At 32.3% G+C, this 23,174-nt stretch overlaps 1 protein-coding gene across 1 annotated transcript in view; it reads left to right on the forward strand.

Annotated features, from left to right (window-relative positions):
- The first annotated feature begins 1,765 nt into the window (after nt 1–1,765).
- The window catches only part of RGS21 (regulator of G protein signaling 21), a 57,385-nt gene continuing 35,976 nt past the window's right edge, over nt 1,766–23,174 (forward strand). The window contains exon 1 of the mRNA XM_033197163.1: nt 1,766–1,876. The gene's annotated coding sequence lies outside the window, so the exon portion shown is untranslated. The remainder of the gene's footprint in view (nt 1,877–23,174) is intronic.

Here is a 23,174-nt window from a genome sequence, read left to right on the forward strand (position 1 = left end):
CCCGAGCTATCTAGTGACCCATTTTGTTTTTGTTTAGTTTTGTTTAATGAACTGGCATACTTACACAGTCATCTATCAATTAACAAAAGGGATACGTTCTGAGAAATATGTCATTAGGTGATTTCAATGTATGAACATCATGGAATTAACTTACAAACCTAAGTGGCAATAACCTACTACACATCTAGGCAATATGGCCTATTGTTCCTAGGCTGTAAGCCTGTATACCATGTTACTGTCCTGAATACTCTAGGCAATTTAACACAAGAAGTACTTACATATCTAAACATATGTAAACATAGGAAAGGCATAGTAAGATTGGAAAGTATCATAATCTTAAAGGATCATCATCATCTATGTGGTTCATTATTGACTATAACATCATTAGGAGGCACAGATCTGTATTAGTGAAAGCTAGTCTGTTATATATAGCCGAATTTATTACACAGTATCAGCATTTCCCTTGGATTTATTAATTCTGAGAAACTGATCAAAATTTATATGTGAATGTTTCTTCTCATAAAGCTTACTTTTCTTCAGTCACTGTGTGTAGCACATGAGGGACATTAAGTATACAGACACTGAGACAAAAAGAAAATAACCTAACTTTCAAAATTGTTTGGTTAAAGCTAACAATTATGCTAAATACTTTCCTTTATAGATGTATCACATTTCAAATACTACATACATAACATATATTTAAGAGAGTTTAGTAAAATGTCAAATAAACTACTTAGTAAAACAATATATTTCTTCCTGCAATAATACTTAAATCATATTAATACATTTGAGAGTATGTGAGTAGTAAAGAGTTAATTATTTGCAATAAAACCCAAAGGTCAAGAGCTAAAATGTGACAATCTATTGAAGTTTTTGATATGCCAGCGTTACAGCATAGAAAACAAATAATATTCAATAAATTAATCATTAATGCATCTAGATCATAAAATAGGATGGGCATTAAAGATGATCTCACCGCAACAGCTGATGTTTCATTGATACAGGAAAGGCTCAAATAATCTGGACAGATGAAATGGTTGTATAATATTTTCCTCTTTCACCACTTCAAGTATATCTGTCCAATTTTAGGCCCATTCCTTTAAAAACAAGACCATAGTTTGATAATTTCCCTTCACTATTTGCCTGACTTGATAAAGATGTTGTTTATACATTAAAAGTTATGTCTTGAGTAGCTGAAATCATAAAATAATAGTATGTAGCTTTCAAGTATTTTAAGTGTCTTCCAGATAAGCTTTGAATCATTGAATTAAAGGCTATAATCCAGGCAGATGTGAAACTAAAGACAAATTTCCTATGCAAACATATATACCATATGAAAGTCATGCAAATACTGCCTTCAGAAGAAAAATAAAGGCTTGTTTTATTTTTGTCCCTCAAACTGAGCTACTTTATCAGAGTACAATTGCAAAGTAAAGATTTACATATTTTTGACTGAAAAAAATAATTTCCATACCACATGGATGTGACTTCACAATTTGAAGATTTTAGGACACTGACATGAATAGATACCAGGTCATTAAAAAAAGAGACTCAGATAGTCGGAGTTACTGTTAAATTTATTATACATTTGATAGAAACACCACAGAAATTCTTCAAATTAAAACTAACTACAATCTAAATATCTTGATTATGGAATGGATTCAATGGTGTTTAGATATTAAACTTAACCTCAAAAATAATGTGGTTATATGAAGATTGTGTAGAAAAGAAAAATATATGGTAGGGAGTATGTTTATATAGAAAAGTTACCACTTGAAAAACAATTCATTTGAAAGCGCAGATTCTGTCATCTATCCTGTCAACAAAGAAGGAATCAAGGGAGCAAGGACAGTGATTTCTCCTGCATTGCATTTGTGTGAGTATAAAGAGATTTAAAGTTTATTATATAAATGAACTTGTTACAAAGATTAAATTGATGACATTTAGAGATAAAAATGCCAAATATTAGATCCTATTCATCAAACTGAGTGAGTTTGGAATCATAAAAAGAAAAAATTTTACTAGCTATTCATTTGGTAACATTTGCGCAAAATAATATATTATCACAGACTGTCAGAGAACTGACACTTTGCCAACTAGTCTGATTCAAATTTGTAAAAAAGATGAACAAAGGATATCAGACTCCACGGGAGGGGAGAAAAAAAGACAAGACATAGGATTATAGAACCCATAGAATTTTACAGCTAGGAGAAATGTAAAAAAAAATCTATTTCATACTTTCCTTATATCCTTTTAGAAAAGCAACTAGAACAAGTAATAATAACATCTTTCTCAAGGACACACAGTTAGCAGGTGGCCAATTACCATACCTGAAACTAATGAATTATATAAATAAAGAAAATGTAAGAAAGATGTTTTGTATACACAGCATACAAAACACATTAAATATAATATTACTATTTTTATGTCTTTACTTATATATGATTCAATGACTTGAGTAGAACTTGATAGGATAAAAGCACTACTTTAACAATGTTTAAAGTTTTAAAGATATATTTCAGTTAGTACTTTCACTATTCTTCAAATTTAATTTTTAAAATAATTTTGAAAAATGCATCTTCATACCACCCTAAGTCCTATTAACTTATAACTGATAATAAGTTCTTTAAAATTAGTTTAGATAATTTTAATTTGTAATTTCATAAAATTTTTAGTCAAAATGTGCATTCACAACTCAAGATGAAATGGTATTACCTTGTTTTGACATTTACTACTACATGTATTATAGTATATGTATAACATATCAGTGGTTTGTACCATGCCCTAAAACTTATGACACCAAATGCTGGCAACCCTTTCTCCTGCTTTCTAAAATTATAGTCTAAAATATTAATAAATATTAATATATTCATCATACAATTAATTGCCTTTTTAAGAAATCAATATCCTGTTATTTTTAGACAATGTCAAAATATTGCATTTTCTAAAAAAACCTAGTCATTAAACTTAGAAATGTCAAGTACACCTGCGAATTTGTTAAGGGGACACTACAATTTTCTATTTGATTTGAAAATAAATCAAGCAGCCACAGCATTCTCGAAGTAACACTATTAATTACTTCTGCTAATTGCCTCTGAGCAATTGGGAAAGAAGTAAAGCAATCTCCTCTGGTTTGATTTGAAGGACATCACAGGCTCTCACCCCATCAGACTGCCTCTAACATTCCCCCTCCTTGGGGCTAGACTCTGTCCCTCCCAGAACAGCAAAATCTGTCAGAAGTTTTATACTGAGCTCAACTCTCTGTTCAGGCCCCTCTGCAATGTTGTCCTCACCCAAGATTTGTCTTCTAGCAGAAAAACAGGGAGAATGTCGTGTCTAAAGGAGAAATTCCTAGGTCAGATATCATTTACTTCTTAATGTTGGCTTAGTCTGTCTTTACTGATGGGTTTTATCATTCAGGAGCCATTCTAGTACTTAAAGTGATATTGATCAATTATCATACTCATCACTGTTCAAGCTTGGAGGAAAATAATATCTATTGAAAGAATAAAAAAACTTTTTATTCAACAATTTTTTGAAAAATAACATTTCCAAGAACTATTACTGATCCATGTCATTATCGCCATAAAAACCAGCTGGTAATTTTTACTTAGATAGAAATGAAAAATGGAAATAATTTTATGTAGTCATGATGTCCACCTGCAAATCAATAAACAAAATGAAGGACAGAGTAAAATCTATTTTAAGAGTTCAAGAGTGGATATGGTGGCTCATGCCTGTAGTTCTAGCATTTGGGGAGGCTAGAATGAGAGGAATGCTTGAGGCTAGAAATTCAAGACCAGCCTAGGCAAATTACCAAGGTCCCCTCTCCACCCTGATCTCTATAAAAATAATTTAAAAATTAGCCTGGTGTGGTGTGGTGGTCCACACTTCTAATCCTAGCTACTTGGGAGGCTGAGGACAGAAGGGTCACTTGAGCGCAGGAGTTCAAGGCTGCAGTGAGCTATGATTGCACCACTGCACTCCACACTGAGTGACAGAACAGAACCCTTTCTCTAAAAATCCAAAAAATAATCCAATAAGCTTTTAACATGAGAATCCCTTCCAAATTTTTTATATCAGTTGTTTCAAAATGTTTGTTTTCTAGGAAAATTAATCCTCCAATCAATGTGTGTGAGTGTGTGTGTGTGTGTATATGTATATATATACACACGCTTTTCTTCTGCTGCTGTAGATTACCCAAAAATAAGAAAACAAACAAGCAAATAAAAATTGGTATTTGGGAACAATTTTACATGCTCTTTGCTAAGGCTATGTATGCAATTTCCCAAAATGAGAGAAATACCTGAGTAATCAAGCAACCTTACCTCCATATTTTTTTAAAATAATACATTCATCGAAACGAGACACTGGTTAATTAAAAACCAAGAAGAGCTTTAAGGGATGACCAGTATTAAGTAAACTTCTGAATGTGCCAGTTATCAATTATGATTATTCAGGTTACTTTTCTGATTTTTTTGAGTCATTTTAGCTACTACATAAGGCACTTAAATGGATAAAATTGATTTTTTGACATAAAACTTCTGCTACAATAGATGTTTAATAATTGATGCTTCTCTTTCCTCTATTTGCCTGCCATTAGACTGGTTCTAATCCTAGTGGTGCAATTCTGATAAGATTATTCAACCCTCCATACCTCTGTTTCTTCATCTAAAAATGGTGACAAAGGGGAGCTGAAGAGAGATACTCAACTGTGTTTTACCTGTGGTTGCTGGAAGTCAGAAGCCTTTGCGTAAAGGGAAAAGATGATGAGTCCACACAGTGAAGTATATTATAGCAATTAGAAGCAAAGGTCACACAGCAATATAGATAGATCTTTTTAAAACCACAATACCAGATGAAAGACATTATGAAACAGAAGGGTAACAACACACACTGGGGCTTTCAGAGGATCGAGGGTGGGAGGAGGACGAGGGTCAGGAAAAATAACTAATGCTTAATATCTGGGTGAAATAATCTGTTCAACAAACGCCCATGACATAAGTTTACCTATCTAACAAACCTGCACTTGTACCACTGAACTTAAAATAAAAGTTAAAAAGAAGCAAAATGAAATATATCACACAATGACATTTGTTTAAATTAAAATATTTGCATAAAAATTGCAACACACATTTTACCAGAATATATGCACAGAGATGTTCAACATCACAATGTGGCATGGGAGGTTGAGAATCAGAGCACCTCATATAGTAGAAACTCAATAAATGCTAATCCTCTAGCACAGACCATGTAAAATGTAAAGGAACGTGTATGTGTACGTGTGAGGGTGTGTTGTAATAACCTCTCCAGAATTTCCTGGTAAGAAAACACATTCAATCTAAAGTAGGGCTAAAGCTAAAGCTAAAACCTTGATTGAACATGACTTTTATGATTTACTATAGTATTAATTTAACTTCCTACATTAGTAGTTTCAGAAAAAAGAGAGAAAAAGAAATAACATGAGAATAAACAAAGCAAATTTAGAATTAGGTAATTGACTAAAACTATTTTTAAATTTTTTCAGCTTGGCTGACCTTAAATTAAATATTTGTACATTTCTATGTCTGGACAGCAATAACAAAAAAAGATTCCAAAGACTAATTATAATGCTTGAGGGTTTATAAAACTTTGACTCCCCATGTCATTTATAAACCTTGCAATTAGCATATTTTAAAGGATTGACTGTATAACAGGTAATATTATCATGACTCTATATTTTTAATCCATCCAATTAAATATCTACTTTGAATGTGAATTTTCAGTTTAATGAAGAAATATCCTAATATTTAAATTCTAAAGCTAAGACTTCATATCTTTAAAACATGTATATTAAAAGCTATTAATAAAATTAAGTCAATATTCATGACAAAATTACCCTTTTCTGTTAGATTTAGATTTCTATCCAACCCATTTTTTCTAATAAGCACTTCTTTAGAAACTGAAAGAATAATACACCTTGATTTTCCAGAAGAAATAAACTCTTTAAAACTGTCCATCAACTAATGAAACCACCAATTTAATTACTTTTCTCAATCTCGAGAATATAAAATGATCTAATTTGTAATTAGTGTTATGACAAGTGCCTAATAAACTTAAAATGATTTGACATTAGAGCTGAATTTTCATTGGAATTGGTGGAAAGTTTTATAACTTGGGGATTTTCTAATCCCCAGGCATATTGATGAAATCTAACTCTAATTTAAAATCATCCTGATCCTTGCTGTTTTCTGATTATAACTCTAGGTACCAAACACTACAAAAGTAAATAAATTAAAAACGTATTGACACTTCATAAAAAGGAGCTAATTCTTATTGATTTTATTTTAATGCCACTTATACTTTTATATGAATCATTTGTATATTAATATATAATATGAGCATAAGTTAAAAGATGTACCATATGGATGTACAATTAGTATAAATCAAATTATTTTCTCATGAACCTGAGATACTCACACTTTGATGTACTAAAAAGAGCCCTGATCTGAAGAGAACATGCTTTTGGAGTATGTTTTTATTTTCAATACTTAAAATAAATCTTCCATTTTGAGTAGCTCCTTATATTAGAATTGAAAACTATGACCAAAAAATAAAAAACAGCTAAAACTACAAACACAAACCCACAATTTCCCCCAACACACACACACAGAGATTATAGCAAGTAAATCTTCTGCAAGTCTCATTTGTAAAAAGTAATTTGATGCAGATTTTTCTTATAATATCTTTGTAAACGCACAATATGTTCCCAGGAAATTAAAAATGGAACGGCTAATCTAATATCCTGCCCCTTGCAGGGGACTGCAGCTGATAACTTCCAGGGAAATTGACAACTACCCAATCTTTCCCCTCAGGAATATACATGACTGCACAAGAAAGGTATATTCAGTTCCTTTAGAACTTGAGAAGATTTATTTGAATATAGAAGCATGACATTCAAATATCTAAAGTTCATTATAAATTTTGTATCTGCAGAATAAAAACCCTATCATGGAAAGGATCTACCTAATCAATCAAATTAATTGTTCCAAACCTCAGAATATTTTTTCAAACTCCCAGACCAACAGGCCCATCAAATGCCACAGGAAGGCTCTCTTAGGAAGAAATTGACAAATTCACAGTTCTAATCAATGGCACATATGCTTTCATTTACTTCCACAATTATTTTCCCATTTTGAGGTTGGACTCATGATTTTATCCATTTCTATGTAATCAATAAACATTCTCAAACATACTTACAACTGAAATGTTTGTTTCTAACAGCCCCCTTAATTTGTATCTTCTAAATCAAGTCTCCTCATGGCATTACCTGGTTTCCCAAGTTCTTCCACTAATGCCAGCCACCTCCAGCCAGGATCCCACGCCACAGCACACCACTCAAACACCCTGACACCATCTCCCCAAATTTCACTGCCTGTTGTCCTATTTGTTCACCCTTCTAAAAGGGTGTCTTAAACTGACTTACACTAAGATTCTAGTAACTGCAAAAAGTTTTCTCTGTCAAAACCAGCATTATTTAAATTCCCTGATATTCTGGATTGGATTCTGAAGTAGAAAGAGGAAATCAGTGGGAAACCAGATGAAATCTGAATAAATTTCAGAGTTTAAATATCAGTAATATACCACTGTTGATTTCTGTTTTTAAAAAACTGCCACGATAATGTAAAATATTAAGGGGGTGGAGGAAATGGAGGAAGCATCTATCTGGATTTTATATCATCTTTGCAACTTGTCTGTAAGACTAAAACTATTCCAAAATAGTTTATTTAAAAAAATAAGTGTGGTGTTTTTAAAAGAGACTTCAATGTATTGACACAAAGGATGAGGAAGATGGAAATTGCAGATACAGTGTTAGATTTGCAACAAGAGAAGTTTGAGATGAAGAAACTGTAGTCACTCCTCATTTTACCCCAGAAACACAGTTGCCTCTTTCTGCCTTTGCATAAAGTTTGGCTGTGAAGGAAATTCCATTTATTTGCATGGCATCTGCTCAGGCAACTACATAACCTCAGATTTGCTTTTCAGAGAGATGAATCCTGTTGCATTATGGAGTATGGCCTTTAGAAAGGAAAGAGAAGCTGCCAGATGAGCACTTAAGGCTCTGTTGCAGGAATGTTAGGCAAAAGTTGTGACAGACTAGTGAAAGTAAAGAAAAACTAAAATGAATAAATCAGGAAATATGAAGAAAATATATAACATGAAGAAAATAGATAATGGCAAGAGTGAGGGAAGAATAAAAAATGACTCCCAGATTTGCCTGTGTCACTGAGTAGATGATTGAAAAATGACTGGTAAAAAAAGTTTTAGAAGGAGATATGTGGATAGAGGGCAAAGATGGTGAGCATATAGATGCTTAGACACTTATGGAGATTTTAAGTGGCAATGGAAATGATAAGAAGCTCAGAAGAAGGGTTGAGCTGCAGGTGAAGACTGAACAACCATCAGCCTGAAAGTGATGTGGATAAATTTCCTGAAATAATTCAAAAAGTTATTAAGATGATCTAAGTAGAATGCATAGGTTCAGAAAAGAAAAAAAAACTGAAGTTCCAAGTCATATAAATGCACAGCCCAGAGATTATAAATCAGGCTATTCCTTAGACAGGTTCAAGTATTATGCTAAGAAATGTATTCAAAAAACTTGTTTGTAAGGAAAAAAAACTGTTAAAAAATGAATTTTGCCTTATGTAAATGTTTACATCATGTTTCATTGTTCATCCCTAAGAAATATCATAGTTAATAAAGAAGAGCAAATAAATAGCTAAATATAGATAGAAATAATACACATGTAATTGTTATTAACTGTTTCCACAGACACGTTTATTTCTCTACAGTCATAACTTCATAAAAACAGCATAAAGAGTTCTCTTTAATATTAAAGGATCAATGGGTCTTGTTACTAACAATATCTTTAGTTATATTTTGGTTGAAATTACATTAATGAAGCTCTAGAATGACCAATTCTACAAGATATTTAAACAATTTTCTCATTAGGAGAATTTTCACTTCAGTTTGAATACTGATTTACATTTACATATAAATTTTCCTTGTTCAGATTTTTCTATTGAAAGAGATCTGTTTCACAGCAAGATAAGGCATTGGCAGTTGAACTTAACAACAATTTCATATAGCAGTAGTTGTAGAACTGAGCTGAGTATCAAGAACACGACTTCTTGTTCCCTTAGGAATAGTATTTTATTTCAATGTGAATTTCACATTGGAAAAAAATGAAATAAAGATTACGTTGCACTTGGAAATCTGCACATAAAACACCAAAAGTATTCACAGAGGAATGTGTGTATGATACACGCACACACACACGCACATAATTCTAAAATTTTGGCATTAAAAAATCTCCATCCATAGAAAAAAATACATTTGCTTTATTCATATTTATTAAACACCACTTATCCTTTCTAACTTCTATGTTAAAAAATTTTACATTGAATCCATCAAAGGCAAGCCCACAAAGTCCATTCCAGGCTAACAAATGTCTTAGTTACATGGTAATCATTCAGAAGCTTAATTGAAAAATAGGAAATTGGTGAGTCTAAGAGAAGGTAGGAATGGTGATACTCTTTAAGCTATAAAAATCCATTTGGTGATAACATAGTTAAATCTTGGCCTCTTCTCTTGGTTTTTAATTTCCACTATCCTTGGGAATGAGGATGATCTGTCTTGAATATCTCATTTTGGTTTTGTTTTTCAACTTTTATTTTAGGTTATTACGTTATGCTGGGATTTGGTGTACAAATGATTTCATCACTCAGGTAGTGAGCATAGTACCCAATAGGTAGTGTCTATTTTTCCCATCTTTGTGTCCACATGGACACAATGTTTAGCTCCCACTTATAACTAAGAACAGGAGGCATTTAGCTTTCTGTCTCTGAATTAATTTGCTTAGGATAATGACCTCCAGCTGCGTCCACGTTGCTGCAAAGGACATGATTTGGTTTTTGTTTTATAGCTGTGGAGTTTTCTACGGTATACATGAAGCACATTATGTTTACCCAGTTGATGGGCATCTTGGTTGAGTACACATCTTTACTATTGTGAATAGTACTACGGTGAACATATGGGTGCATATATCTTTTTGGTAGAACAATATATATGCCTTTGGGTAAATATCTAGTCATGGGATGGGTCAAATGGTAGTTCTATTTTAAGTTCTTTGAGAAATCTCCAAACTGCATGACACAGAAGCTGAACTAATTTACATTCCCACCATGTATAAGTGTTCCTTTTTCTCTGTCACTTTGTCAACATCTGTTACTTTTTGACTTTTTAATAATAGCCATTCTGACCAGTGTGAGATGGTATCTCATAGTGGTTTGATTTGCATTTCTCTAATGATTAGTGATGTTGGGCATTTTTTATATGCTTGTTGGCTGCATGTTTTCTTTTGAGAAGTCTCTGCTCATGTCCTTTGCCAAATTTGTAATGGCATTTTTTTTTCTTGTTGAATTATTTAAGTTCCTTATAGATTCTGGGCATTAGACCTTTGTCAGATGCAGTTTGTGAGCTTTTCTAATTTTAAATTCTTGTGATACTAACAAGAATTTTTATTTGATTAACTGGAGACCGATCCTTCAGAAAGAATATGGATCTCTATATGTTACCTTGCAAAACAGAAGTTGTACTCTATAGGAATTATTTTAATTATTCACATTATTAAGATAAAATATGGCTCTTCTATGACTCATAATTGATACATGAAAGCTATGGGTCCTGCAAATATTACAACTTAAGTATAAGGAATATGCAGGGACTGTTGTCGCTAAGGACTAACAAATCTAGGTAACCTTTGTGGTACTAGATTTGTGAAAAAGTTTGACATAACTTTAAAATAATGATGTTTCTTTTGATGTTATACCACCTAATTACATAGAAGTTATTTTAAAATACATTAAGCCATTGTCATATAAACAATGGTGTTGTATTCAGCGTTTCTGAACTGGATAGAGAAAGAAAGAAGCCAAATTAGACTCTCTAAAAACGGCTAAACAAAATGTGTTCAAATTTTAACTCTACAGCTTGCTAATTTTATGACTTAAGACAAATTGCACACCTAAAAAAATATGGTTAATAATATTTACCTCAAAGTTATTTTTAACAACTTTGAATGACATAAGAAAAATAATTTTATAAACTTAAAAGTACTTACGTGTGTACTCATTATGTTTGTCATATTGCCTAATCAACATAAAAGCCAAGAAAGTTGTCTTTATTCTGATGAGTAAAATTCAAGAAATTGAATATGCAGAGTGAAATACAATTTTCTCAGTTTTAGAGTACAAAAATGCACACAATGATAGAGTCCTGTCAAAATAAAAAATATTTTATATGCAATATGTATTAACTCAGTTTGTATTTACAATATACACAACTGTTTTCAAACATACTATTCTTCTGAAACTTTGGAAGTAGTATCTTTATGTGCCTTAAATGATAGTACAAGGATATAAATTGTACTAAACACCTGTTCATAGCAGGTAAAGAATGCCAATAAATTAATGTACAGACCTGCATAATTCTAATATTAGAGACAGTGTACTCAAAAGAGCTCTCCCAAAAGTTCTAATATACACAGGTTCTAGGGCTCTTTTATCCTGTTTTAGAGTATTGTCAAGAATAGTAGACGAATCAGCTTTATGTTCTAATAAAATGATTTTTCAATGAGTCTCAGAGAAGTCAGCCATTTCCTTCAAAAATAATAATAGAATGTCTAGAAGCACATAAACTCTTTCAATGCGCATCGAGTAACAGAGAACTTGTTAAACATTTAACTGACCTAAGAAGTTATACGAATTACCCAAACAGCATGTGATCTTAATAAAGAGGTGGATATGGATGTTACCGAGTGGCAAAGAGCAATGAGGAAAAAGAAAATAAATGCAGTATAAAATGTGCAGAGTTCAGGACAATGATAATAGCCTCTGAAAAAGCATCAGAAAAAGAAGTGACAACAAAATATTCTAGCAACAAGCAGATTATAAAATACGCAAATCATGCAAGAAATCCAGAAAGTAAAAAACTAGTAATAATGCTAAATCCCAAAAGTCTATAAGATTTAAAATTATTACATTTTAATAAGCATTTATTTTTATTATTTATTTATTTATTTTATTTTATTTTATTTTATTATTTATTTTTTTTTTTTGAGATGGAGTTTCGCTCTTGTTGCCCAGGCTGGAGTGCAATGTCACAATCTTGGCTCACTGCAACCTTCACCTCCTGGGTTCAAGCAATTCTTCTCCTCAGACTCCCGAGTAGCTGGGATTACAGGCATGTGCCACCACACCAGCTAATTTTTGTATTTTTAGTAGAGACCAGGCTTCACCATGTTGGCCAGGCTAGTCTCAAGCTCCTGATCTCATGTGATCCGCCCACCTCGGCCTCCCAAAGTTCTGGGATTACAGGCTTGAGCAACTGCTCCCAACCAGAAAAAAACATTCTTAGAAGAATTTGCCATCTGGAAAGCAAAGTTCTAGTAAGTAACAAACTGAGCATTTAGTAAATAAAGAAAGACAGTTATATCCCCTGTTATATGCACAAAATGATGACATGAGGAATGAATTAACATGGCAAAAAATACTCTGACTTCTATAGCAACTGAAGAGTTATAATTTCTCATGAAATACTTATTATTTTTAAGTCATATTGTCTGATCAAAGTGGAAACCAATAAGGTTGTCTTTACTTTGATAAGTAAAATCCATGTAATTGGCAATGTGAACAATATCCCATAGGCAAAATGAATACTATATTCTCAACTTTTAAAAAGAAGGCATACAAGACTGCGTGTGTCTCTATTGTGGACACACGTGATTGACTCTTTAACTGTATCCTTAACCATCACATATGCATGCCAGGCTGGGCACGGCTCTGAGGGCGGCCAGGGACAGACGTATGATACAAGACTATTGGAATTAATACTAATTTGATATGTAAAATATATTAGCTCAATTTACAGGATAAGAGGTATAAGAATTAGAGATAAAAATTAAACACAGATGGTTACCTGAAAATTGCTGATTATTTGTTAAGTGCTTAGTAGTTGAATTAATGTTAGTAATTGAATTAATAATTTGTCCTTATGGTTTATTATGTTTTTCTAAGTTAAATGTTTCCAAGCTTCAGATAAGAATCTTACAAAACAGGCCATCAACTATGCTAGGCCTTTATATTACTTTCTTTAATCAAAATGGCAAAGACTTTTATTTTAAATGATAAAAACTCACTGTTGGAAAAGTTTAGAGAAATAGGACTTACAAAAGCAAATTGGTAAAGTGTGTCTAATGGGAAGTTTGGAAATAATTATCAAAATATACATTGTGCATAACATTTGATCTAGAAATCTCATCTCTAAGAATTTACATTGATATAACTACATATGTATAAAATATATGTACACTAGGATATCTATCACAGTATTACAATAGTGGATAAGGGGAAATAACCTTTAAGTTTAATAGAGGATTGATTAAATAAATCAACAAATTATTTGCAGGTGATAGCTATTATGTTCAAGAATCATATTTATTGATATAGAAATATTAAAGCTTGATACTGAAGTCTAATACATTCACATTGTAAATATGATTAAATTCAATTAACTTACTCCTTTAAAATGTTATACAATTTAAAATTATTTCCCATAGATCAACTTTACAATTCCATGAGCATTTTTTTTTCTTTTTAAATGACAAGAAGAGAATCAGGGAAGTTAGTATCACTCATAATGATGTAGGTTATAAGTCTTTCGATACAATAAATCACACATTTAATATTAACAGATATTACACAGACTTTAGTGTCTGATATTGTCAGGTTTACCTGGAAATAAATTGATAACACCTCAGTGAATTCAGTGATACTGAGTATCTAAAATATATAGAACTGATCCCACTAGTATGAGCATAAAATTCAATTACCTATTCATTTTTTTCCCTTGGATATATGTTAGTTTCATTATGAGCAGAGGTATACTTCATTCCGTTGTTAATTTTGCTTCTCTAGGCTGTTTCTCTGAGATTAACTACCAAAGCTACATTTTTTTTTCTATTTCTTATTCCGATTTGACTATTTCTGATTCTATTTTTGAAAAGAAAATATGGAAGTGTCTTTTAATTTATCTGCTTATTATTAAAAGGGGCATCTATGTAAATTGTGACTTACATAAGAAAAATAAAAACATATAATGACCTATTACTCTAACTTAAAAGAATATCTGTAACAAAGGAATTAAAGTAATAAGGCAGTTTCACAGATTCTATGAAGAAGAGAGATGATTCTCAAATGAGGTGTGTCATGCAATTAACATAAAACTGTAGTCAGATCTTTGTGCTATAATCTTACTGCCTCAGGCAACAGTACAGATGAGAAAAGAAGGTCAGCATAGGCAGGGAAAAGTAAAAAAAAAAAAAAAGAATCATGCTCCAAACCCCAAAAACCTACACACACAGAACAGACATTCTTTGCCTTTTCCACATTATAAGCAGGATTAGGTATACAAGCTTATTGATTTAAACAGAAGAACTCTGATTCAGTGATAAATTTCATCTTGTATACGTGTTTATAGTAAGCTAAAATCATGTGGTAAAGAGCTTCCTAAAGGTTGAGGGAGGAAGAAAAATATAAATTTTTAAACATTTTATATTTCTATATCCAACATTGTTGTTAATATTATATATCAACTGGCATTGTTATTATATACAAGGTAATATGCTAGGCATTGAGAATAATTTAAAGCTGAATAAATATTTAACTTACCCTTATGCAATAAAAAGTCTAAAAAGAGAAACAAGACATGGTCACACACCAGAAGTACACAAGATAGAAAGTGATAAAGCATATAATAGGTGTTATGAAAGTTCAGAGGAGCAAGGCATCGTTTCCAGTTCTGTGGATCAGAGATGGGAAATCATGCAAGCAAAGCTTTGAAATCCATGGGTAGAATTTAGACAACTAAAGATGGTGAGGTTAAGTCAATTTCAGAGGGAGTTTAAAATACGGACAGAGATATAAAATGGTTCAGAATTCAAAAAGGGTGTGGGGGGGAGGGGAAGAATTTTCCTAAAGTAGAAGCTACTTTGACCCAATAAACTTTGAAATAAAATCTAGAAAATCAGGTTGAAACCAGATTTTGGCAGATGTTGAAAGTCATCTTAAAAGGTTTCCACACAATTTGGTAAACGACGGAGGCATATAAGATCCTAGGGCAAAAAATAATGAGATCTTATGTTTTTCATTAAGACTCTTTTAAGATACGTAGGATGGATTGGAAGGAGAAGAATCTGGAGACAGTACAATTAGTTAAGAGGTGCATTAATCACTAAGAAGTGAGGGCGTGGACAAGGAATGTTGCTGGAGTTGGAGAGTTACAGATAAATGTGAGAGATACCTGAATGAGACGTGACAAGCCATTATCTTCATGTGAAGTTATGTTAATGATAACTCTGAAGACTTTAATTCAGTGACTACAAGTATAGTTAAGTCAAAACAAAAAAATAAAGATTGAATGATAGACAATGGAAAATGAATTAAGTTTTAGACACTTTGAGTTTGATGAGCTGAGGGGTAACCAAGTGTATCTGTGCAATAGTTGGGAATGTGGCACTGAGATGTATTTTGGTGATAATTAGGTGATTATGATGTAGTAGATTGTATCAGTGTTTGTGTATATGGTAATAACTCAAACCTATGGTTGATGTATATGTTCTGGTTCTACTCAACTAGACTACTTTAAGAAAGACTATAATAGAACACATGAAGCCCTGAATAAATAATAGCTCTACATTCTTGTTAATGTCTGGCTGTATGTAGCCATGAAAATCTTGTGGAATTTATTTTCTTCCTTGTTTCTGGATCAAAAAGTTGTAAGTGATCCGAAAAAAAAAATTATGTTTTAAATAAACATGACTGTGGCTGGGTGTGGTGGCTCACACCTGTAATCTCAGCACTTTGGGAGTCGCAGGTGAAGAGATCATGAGGTCAGAAGATCGAGACCAACCTGGCCAACATGGTGAAATCCCATCTCTACTAAAACACAAAAAATTAGCTGGGCGTGGTGGCACATGCCTGTAGTCCCCGCTACTAGGGAGGCTGAGGCAGGGAAATCGACTGAACCTGGGAGGCGGAGGTTGCAGTAAGCCCAGATCGTGCCATTGCACTCCAGCCTGGTGACAGAGCAAGACTCCATCTCTAAATAAATAAATAATAAATAAATAAATAAATAAATAAATAAGACTGTGTGTAATTTAAACTGACTTTAAAACATATTATTCAAAAACTTTGACATACTTAAAAACCTAATGAGTGGCACAATGAGAGTAACTTAAAAATTAAGGTACAGGTATTTGATAAAATACTAGAAGAGTATGAAAATCATGAGTTAGAAAAATAACATTTTGAAATATTTACTACTTTAAATATTTTTTCAAAATTTAGATACAAGGGTCTCTACTTTTGTTAGAAGATTGAAAATGTATTTATCTCTTTTCCCTTGAGAACATTTAAAAGTAATGTTAAATGAATGAACATTGCATATATCCACAATAATTAAGATATTTAGAGAATGGTCTTAAATAAAAAGAAATCCTTTTCAGTTTTGGGGAAATTATTTGATGCAAAAAAAATACAACGGGGAAAATGAAGTAGAATCTTAGACAGACTGAGGGTTTACCATGGTAGAAATTACTAATAAAGAAGTAAAATTCAGGATGTTTATGATCTAACTGATAAGCATAAGGTACAGAAAAAGAAAACAGAATTGAAAAGAGAAAATTATTTATTAAAATAATGAAAGAGAAATTCCCAGATCTGAAGAACATAAAGCTCCATATTTAAAAGATAAATCAACCTAGTGAATGAAAAAAGAACCATGTAAAGAAACAGAATCAAAATATTTCATAACACCAGGAATACAAATGCAAAGAAATGAGAATTATATGGATCAGTAATCAGTAAGATTTGATAGAAAAGGGCAATGAAGCAACACCATCAAAATTATAAAGGGAAATGTTTTTCAGCCTAAAATTTAATCCCTGCCAAACTGTCAATTGAATACCAATAGGCGAAAAAATAAATAAATAAATAAATCTTGTTCTAAACTTCACACCTTATATTTAAAAAAATAGTTTTAAATGAATCATAGATTTAAATGTAACTCTAAAATGGTTAGAGTATAACAGGAGAAAGTATTTGGTATCTAGGACCTGGGGAAGAGTCATTAGACATGACATCAAAAGCACTATTAATAAAAGAAATAACAATAAATTGAACTTTACCAAAATTAAAAACCTTTGTTCTACGAAAAAGCCTGCTAAGAGAATGAAAAGGAAAACAACATACTAGGAAGTAATATTTGCAAGCTGCGTATCTAATAAAGTGATCATGTCTACTATACATAAATAATTCTCAAAACTTAATGATTTAGCCAGACATGGAGCCTGTGCCTCACGCCTATAGTCCTAGCTACCCCGGCGGCTGAGGCAGGAAGATGGATTGAGCCCAGCAGTTCAAGTCTGCAGTCAGTGAGCTACAGTCATGCCACTGTATTCCAGCCTGGGTGACAGAGCAAGATACTCTCCCCCTACCCAAATGTCTCTAAAAAATAATTTTAAATAAAAAAATAAAACCTCAACAGTTAAAAATAATAATAACTAACCATTAGTAAAAAAGGTAAAATACAAGAAGCACTTCACTGAAGAGAACATATAGATGGCAAATGTCACATGAAGAAAAGGGTCAACATCAAGAGCTGTTAGGGAATTAAAATTAAGACCAAAATGAGTTATCATTGCCTATCTATTAGAACAGATAAAAATGTCTTTAATGACAAAACAAAAATTTCATTAGGATGTAGAAACAGTGCACCTGTCATACACTGCAGGTAGCATATAAAGTGATAGTCTCTCTGAAAATAGTTTGGCAGTTTCTTAAATACACACACACACACACACATATACACACAAACACACATACAAACACACACTTACCATAGGACACATCAATTGTAATCCTCCACATTTAATCCAGATAAATAAAATATATGTCTATACAAATACCTACACTAGTCATAGCAGCTCTATGTGTCATAGATCAAAACCCCTAAACAAGCAAAGTGTCCTTAAGCAGTGAATGATTAAATTAACAGTGATATACACATACTATGAAATACTACTCAGCAATAAAAAGGCAAGGGCTATTCACATGGGAAATGATGCAGATTAATCACAAGAACATTATGCTGATTGAAAAGAGCCCATCTCAAAAGGACATGTGTGGTATGATCGTATTTTTATAATATTCTCAAAATGACAAAAAAAAAAAAAAAAGAGAGAGATGAATGGTTTCCAGGGGTTAGGGATGATACAGAGAAGGTACTATAAGGGCATAACATGAGGGAGATCTTTGAGGTAATGGGATAGTTCTGTGTGTTGACTTCATTGGTGGTTATGTCAATTTACACGTGATAAAATGACAAAGGACAAACACATACACCCCAGTGTCAACTACTGATTTGTTACTGTACTATAATTATATAAGATGCAAACCATGCCAACCACTGGGATAGACTGCGCAAAGGGTCTGAAACTTCTCTGTTCTGTCTTTACATCTTCCTGTGAATATATAATTATGTCAAAATTAAAAGCTGAAAACAGTAAAACAAAACATATTGTATGACTTAAAATTTAATTCAAAATTATTAATCCTTTGGAAAAAGTTTAACATATGGCTCTCTAAGGACATCATGATTATAAAAAGATGTATACATAGCATTGCCTTTGGGTCTGCATGCCTTTGCAAACCTAGGCTACATTTCTAGACAGTGAACTTTTCAATGTAAGTGTAGTAGAAAATATATTTGGATTTAAAGATACCTGAGCTTCAATTCCATATCCAGCAATTATTAATTTAAAAAGTGTACTTGTCATGTAACTATGAGTAAAAAATCTTAATGCTCACTTTAGGTTATCACCTTTAAAGAAGAGATAATAAATAGTTATATACTATTACAGTCAAGATCAAATACAGTTTATGAAGTATTTTCTGTTAACATTCTTCCATTTTTGTTTTAGAATTGAATTCTATTCTGTTCTATTCTATTCTATTCTATTCTATATTGGGATTCTATATTGAATTCTATTTCAGGAAGAATTAGATCTTTTCATAGGACAATGAGTACAGTATACTTTTAAAGTTATATCATGGAAGGTCACTGGACATTGCTTCTAATTCTAGCTTAAAAACTTGATAAAATTAAAAAGAGGCCTCTGAACCGTGTTGTAATATATGTAAGAAATTTGGGACAAAAAGAAAAAAAACACAGATGCTGAAGAGAGAAGAGCTATTGAAAATAAAGAATGAGTTGCAAAAGTTTAAACAGACAGTAGGAAATATGTGGTATTTATGAGTGTGTATATTTAGCTGCTGAGAGAACAATCCCACAGAATAACGTGAAATCATTTGTTAAATCTGCAAAAGAATATGTGTTCCATCTCTCTTTTTCTCTTTCTCCACTTTCTTTCCCTTCCCCCAACAAGATTGGGTTGACAAGTCTTTTAAACTAAACCATAATCCACTTGCCACTTATGTCATTACAAAGCTTGAAAGACTGCCTAATGAGTTTGCACAAATCCTCTTTTTAACATGTATTTCATATACTCTTCTAATTAAATATTTATCACCATATCTGGACCTACAAATAACAGTATTAAGGTATGATCCTGAATAAACCTGTTCATTGTATTATCCTCACAGAGCTTAGCTTCCCTAAAAAAAAAATCATTTCATGGGTCATCAGGATAAAGCTTGCTACTTTTGTTCTTTTGTTGCAGCAAAGGATGAACATAATTTGAATTTTTAAATTGTGAAAGAACATAGATTTTGGAATCAGTTAAACCTGTTTGAATCCTTTCTCCACCACTAAAACTAAGTAACTTTTGGGAAGAAGGAAATGATTATCTGAGCTTATTTTCTCACATATATAATGAGAATCTTAGAATTTTTATAAGAATGAAATTAGATATTCTCTTTAAAGCTAGTATGCAGTGTGTTGCACATGATAGCAGCTTACTAATAGAGATCACTGTCAATAATTTTACTAAAGAACCTCTTCCTCATTTTTGGTTACTCATTTTTTTTAGTATGTTCCTTAGTTTTACATATTGTTTTTCTACCTACCCATTTCATTTATTCATTTTGCAAATATTCACCGGACATTCATAGAGTGCTAGGCACCATGCCATATGTTGTGAGATGTACAAGACTGTATCTGTACCTTGGATAAGAAAAAAGACCAGAACACTGGATATTGCAGTAGAAAATATATAATCAGTAACATCACAATGCTACCAACTGAAGGTTATTGATAGGCTGGTTCTTTGGAGAACACCAAAGGCTTCTAAGAAGGGATAATTTTTAAACTATGCCTTGAGAAGTTAAAGAAGACAAAAACTGGGTAGAGAATTCCAAGTAGAAGAAATTTCATGATCAGAAATAGTTACAAAACAGTGGAACTTTCAGGGAATACCAGGCAGTCAGTGTGTCTGAGAGGGAAAACAAAAACACAAACACCTGTGTTTTAGAAAAACAGTTTACATACTACCAGGCCAGGATTTTAGACTTCTAGGTAAGCAGCGGGAAATCAACAAAAATAATTTTTTTTAGTTGCTGTTGAACAAAGTATATTTGTTGTAATAGCATCCAGATTAACAACTTGTGTAATGTTCTCCGTGTAAAGCATATTGTCTAAAACTCACTTAATTGAAAATTAATACATGTATGACGTTTCTGAATTTCCTGTAGCCAGTCTATAAGTCAAGACTAAAGCACCATTCATCAGAAGATTAAAAGGCTCAGACCAGGCACGGTGGCTCACGCCTGTAATCCCAGCTCTTTGAGAGGCCAAGGCGGGTGGATCACCTGAGGTCAGGAGATCGAGACCAGTCTGACCAACATGGTGAAACTCCGTCTCTACTAATAATACAAAAAAAATTACCTGGGCGTGGTGGCAGGCGCCTGTAGTCCCAGCTACTCAGGAGGCTGAGGCAGGAGAATGGCGTGAACCCAGGAGGCAGAGCTTGCAGTGAGCTGAGATCTCGCCACAGCACTCCAGCCTGGGCAACAGAGTGAGACTCTGCCTCAAAATAAATAAATAAATAAATAAAATACAAAAAATTAGCTGTGCATTATGGCAGATGCCTGTAATCCCAGCTACTTGAGAGACTAAGGCCAGAGAATCGCTCGAACCCGGGAGGCAGAGGTTGCAGTGAGCTGAGATTGCACTATTGCACTCCAGTCTGGGCAAGAGTGAAAACCCGTTTGAAAAATAAATAAAATAAAATAAAATAAAGGCTCAAGTAGTCTAAGAATGATAAATTCAATAGAAGACGTGGTTACTGTCTGATTCCTGGCAATGCACATATTAGATGATTTCCTGCCTTCTTTATACTATTTAAAAGAGAGTTATTTCAGCAATAATCTACATATTAAGAGAAACCCATTTAACCTGTCAAAAAAAATGAATGGTTGAATATCCCTAAGAATCAAGCTAGGTATTTTATAATACTTGCAACAAAGAGTGAATATTTTTAATTGTCATTTTTCCTTCTCCATTTAAAAAAAAAATGAATTTTACAAGTTAAGGGTTAAAAAAAAATAAGATATGAAAGCAAACTGACCATGCAGGAGGAGATACTTGGTCATGAAGAAAATAAATAAAAATAATCTTGTTATGCGTTGAGGGGAAAAAAATGTGATTGTCTTGGTGAGAATTTTATTTGTTTTTTTCTTTTCTATTCAGAATAGTTAATAAATAGGATGGTACAAGTTATCCATAGTTGAAATTTGGATATAGTTGCAATAACATAATTAAATAAACTTTAATTTATATCATGGCTTTGACAATTTATTCTGGGAATATACAATAAAAGATATTGAGCCTTTTCCTTATAAAATAGTCAATGATCTTGTATGCTATACTTAAAATATATTTGGATGTAGTAGATACATATAGCTTAAATTTGTGTTTCTTCCATTTTTTATTAGGCATCAGTGCCCCAAAATATTAAGAGAATCTTAGTACCATCTCAAATATTGTACATTTTTAAAATGCTAGAATTTATAAAGAATCGTTCCTCTCAGTATGTCAACATTCTGCTACCCAGATTGTGGTATTACTTAATAGAATTGTACTACCCAGACTATGGTATTCCATTGAGCTAATTTCTTATTAATTTTTTTATTAAAAAGTTAATAAAAATTTGGCTAAGGATGTACATAGATTTCAGTTAAAATACTGTTTTTAAAATTATATTACTTAGCTTTATTAATATCTCCCATGACTGCTACTCTGCCTTGCATATTTTTGCATTGAATACTGAGGTCTTCACCAGACAGTAAAGACAGGAAAGGTTAGCTCAGAAGAATAGTTTAACAGATGCTACGTATACACAATGGCAACACAGAAATGTAAAACACAGGGGAAAGGGTCAATTAAATGATTATTTATCTTTGTGTTCTAAAAATATTCAGCTACAGTAAAGGAAAATTGCAACAGAGCAAATGATAACAAATATGATGACGACTATGAGATTACAGTGTGGATTTAAACGTTCTCTACCTCCCAAAAAGCTGACTTTTAAATTTATACAATACTTTTATATCTATCATGCTAGAATTTTAATTAATTCATTGAGGTATATGAATTCAGTAAAGTGAAAAAATGTTATTCACTTTTAAAACATAAGAAAAGACATTTTTACTTACATCAGAAATCTTGAACTTCTAAATATTTTACTAAGGCAGATATTTCTTTAACTATCAATGCCAGTACATGTTCTAAGAAAACACAAAGAAAATACATTTAGGACATACAGTCACGAAGTGTGACTAGCAAGTAATGCGACCAATTTATCAACAAGCATACTAAGAACTATACGTCCAACTGAGCGTTATATTTCCAAGCAGCCACTTTGGGAGATCAGACACATTTCAGTGGTATTGCCATTGCTCAAAACATTTCTAACTTCTCCATTAGAACTGCTCTCAGAAATAATTGATGAACCATACACAACTCAGGCTCATTGCTTTATAAATTGAACCTCATATAGCAGTAACTTGAGGCAAAGCAGAATCAAGAAAGTATAATTTTCTTTTCCCATTTGTTTATAA

This window comes from Trachypithecus francoisi, unplaced genomic scaffold (assembly GCF_009764315.1).
Source record: "Trachypithecus francoisi isolate TF-2019V2 unplaced genomic scaffold, Tfra_2.0 Lachesis_group5, whole genome shotgun sequence".
Lineage (NCBI taxonomy): Eukaryota > Metazoa > Chordata > Mammalia > Primates > Cercopithecidae > Trachypithecus > Trachypithecus francoisi.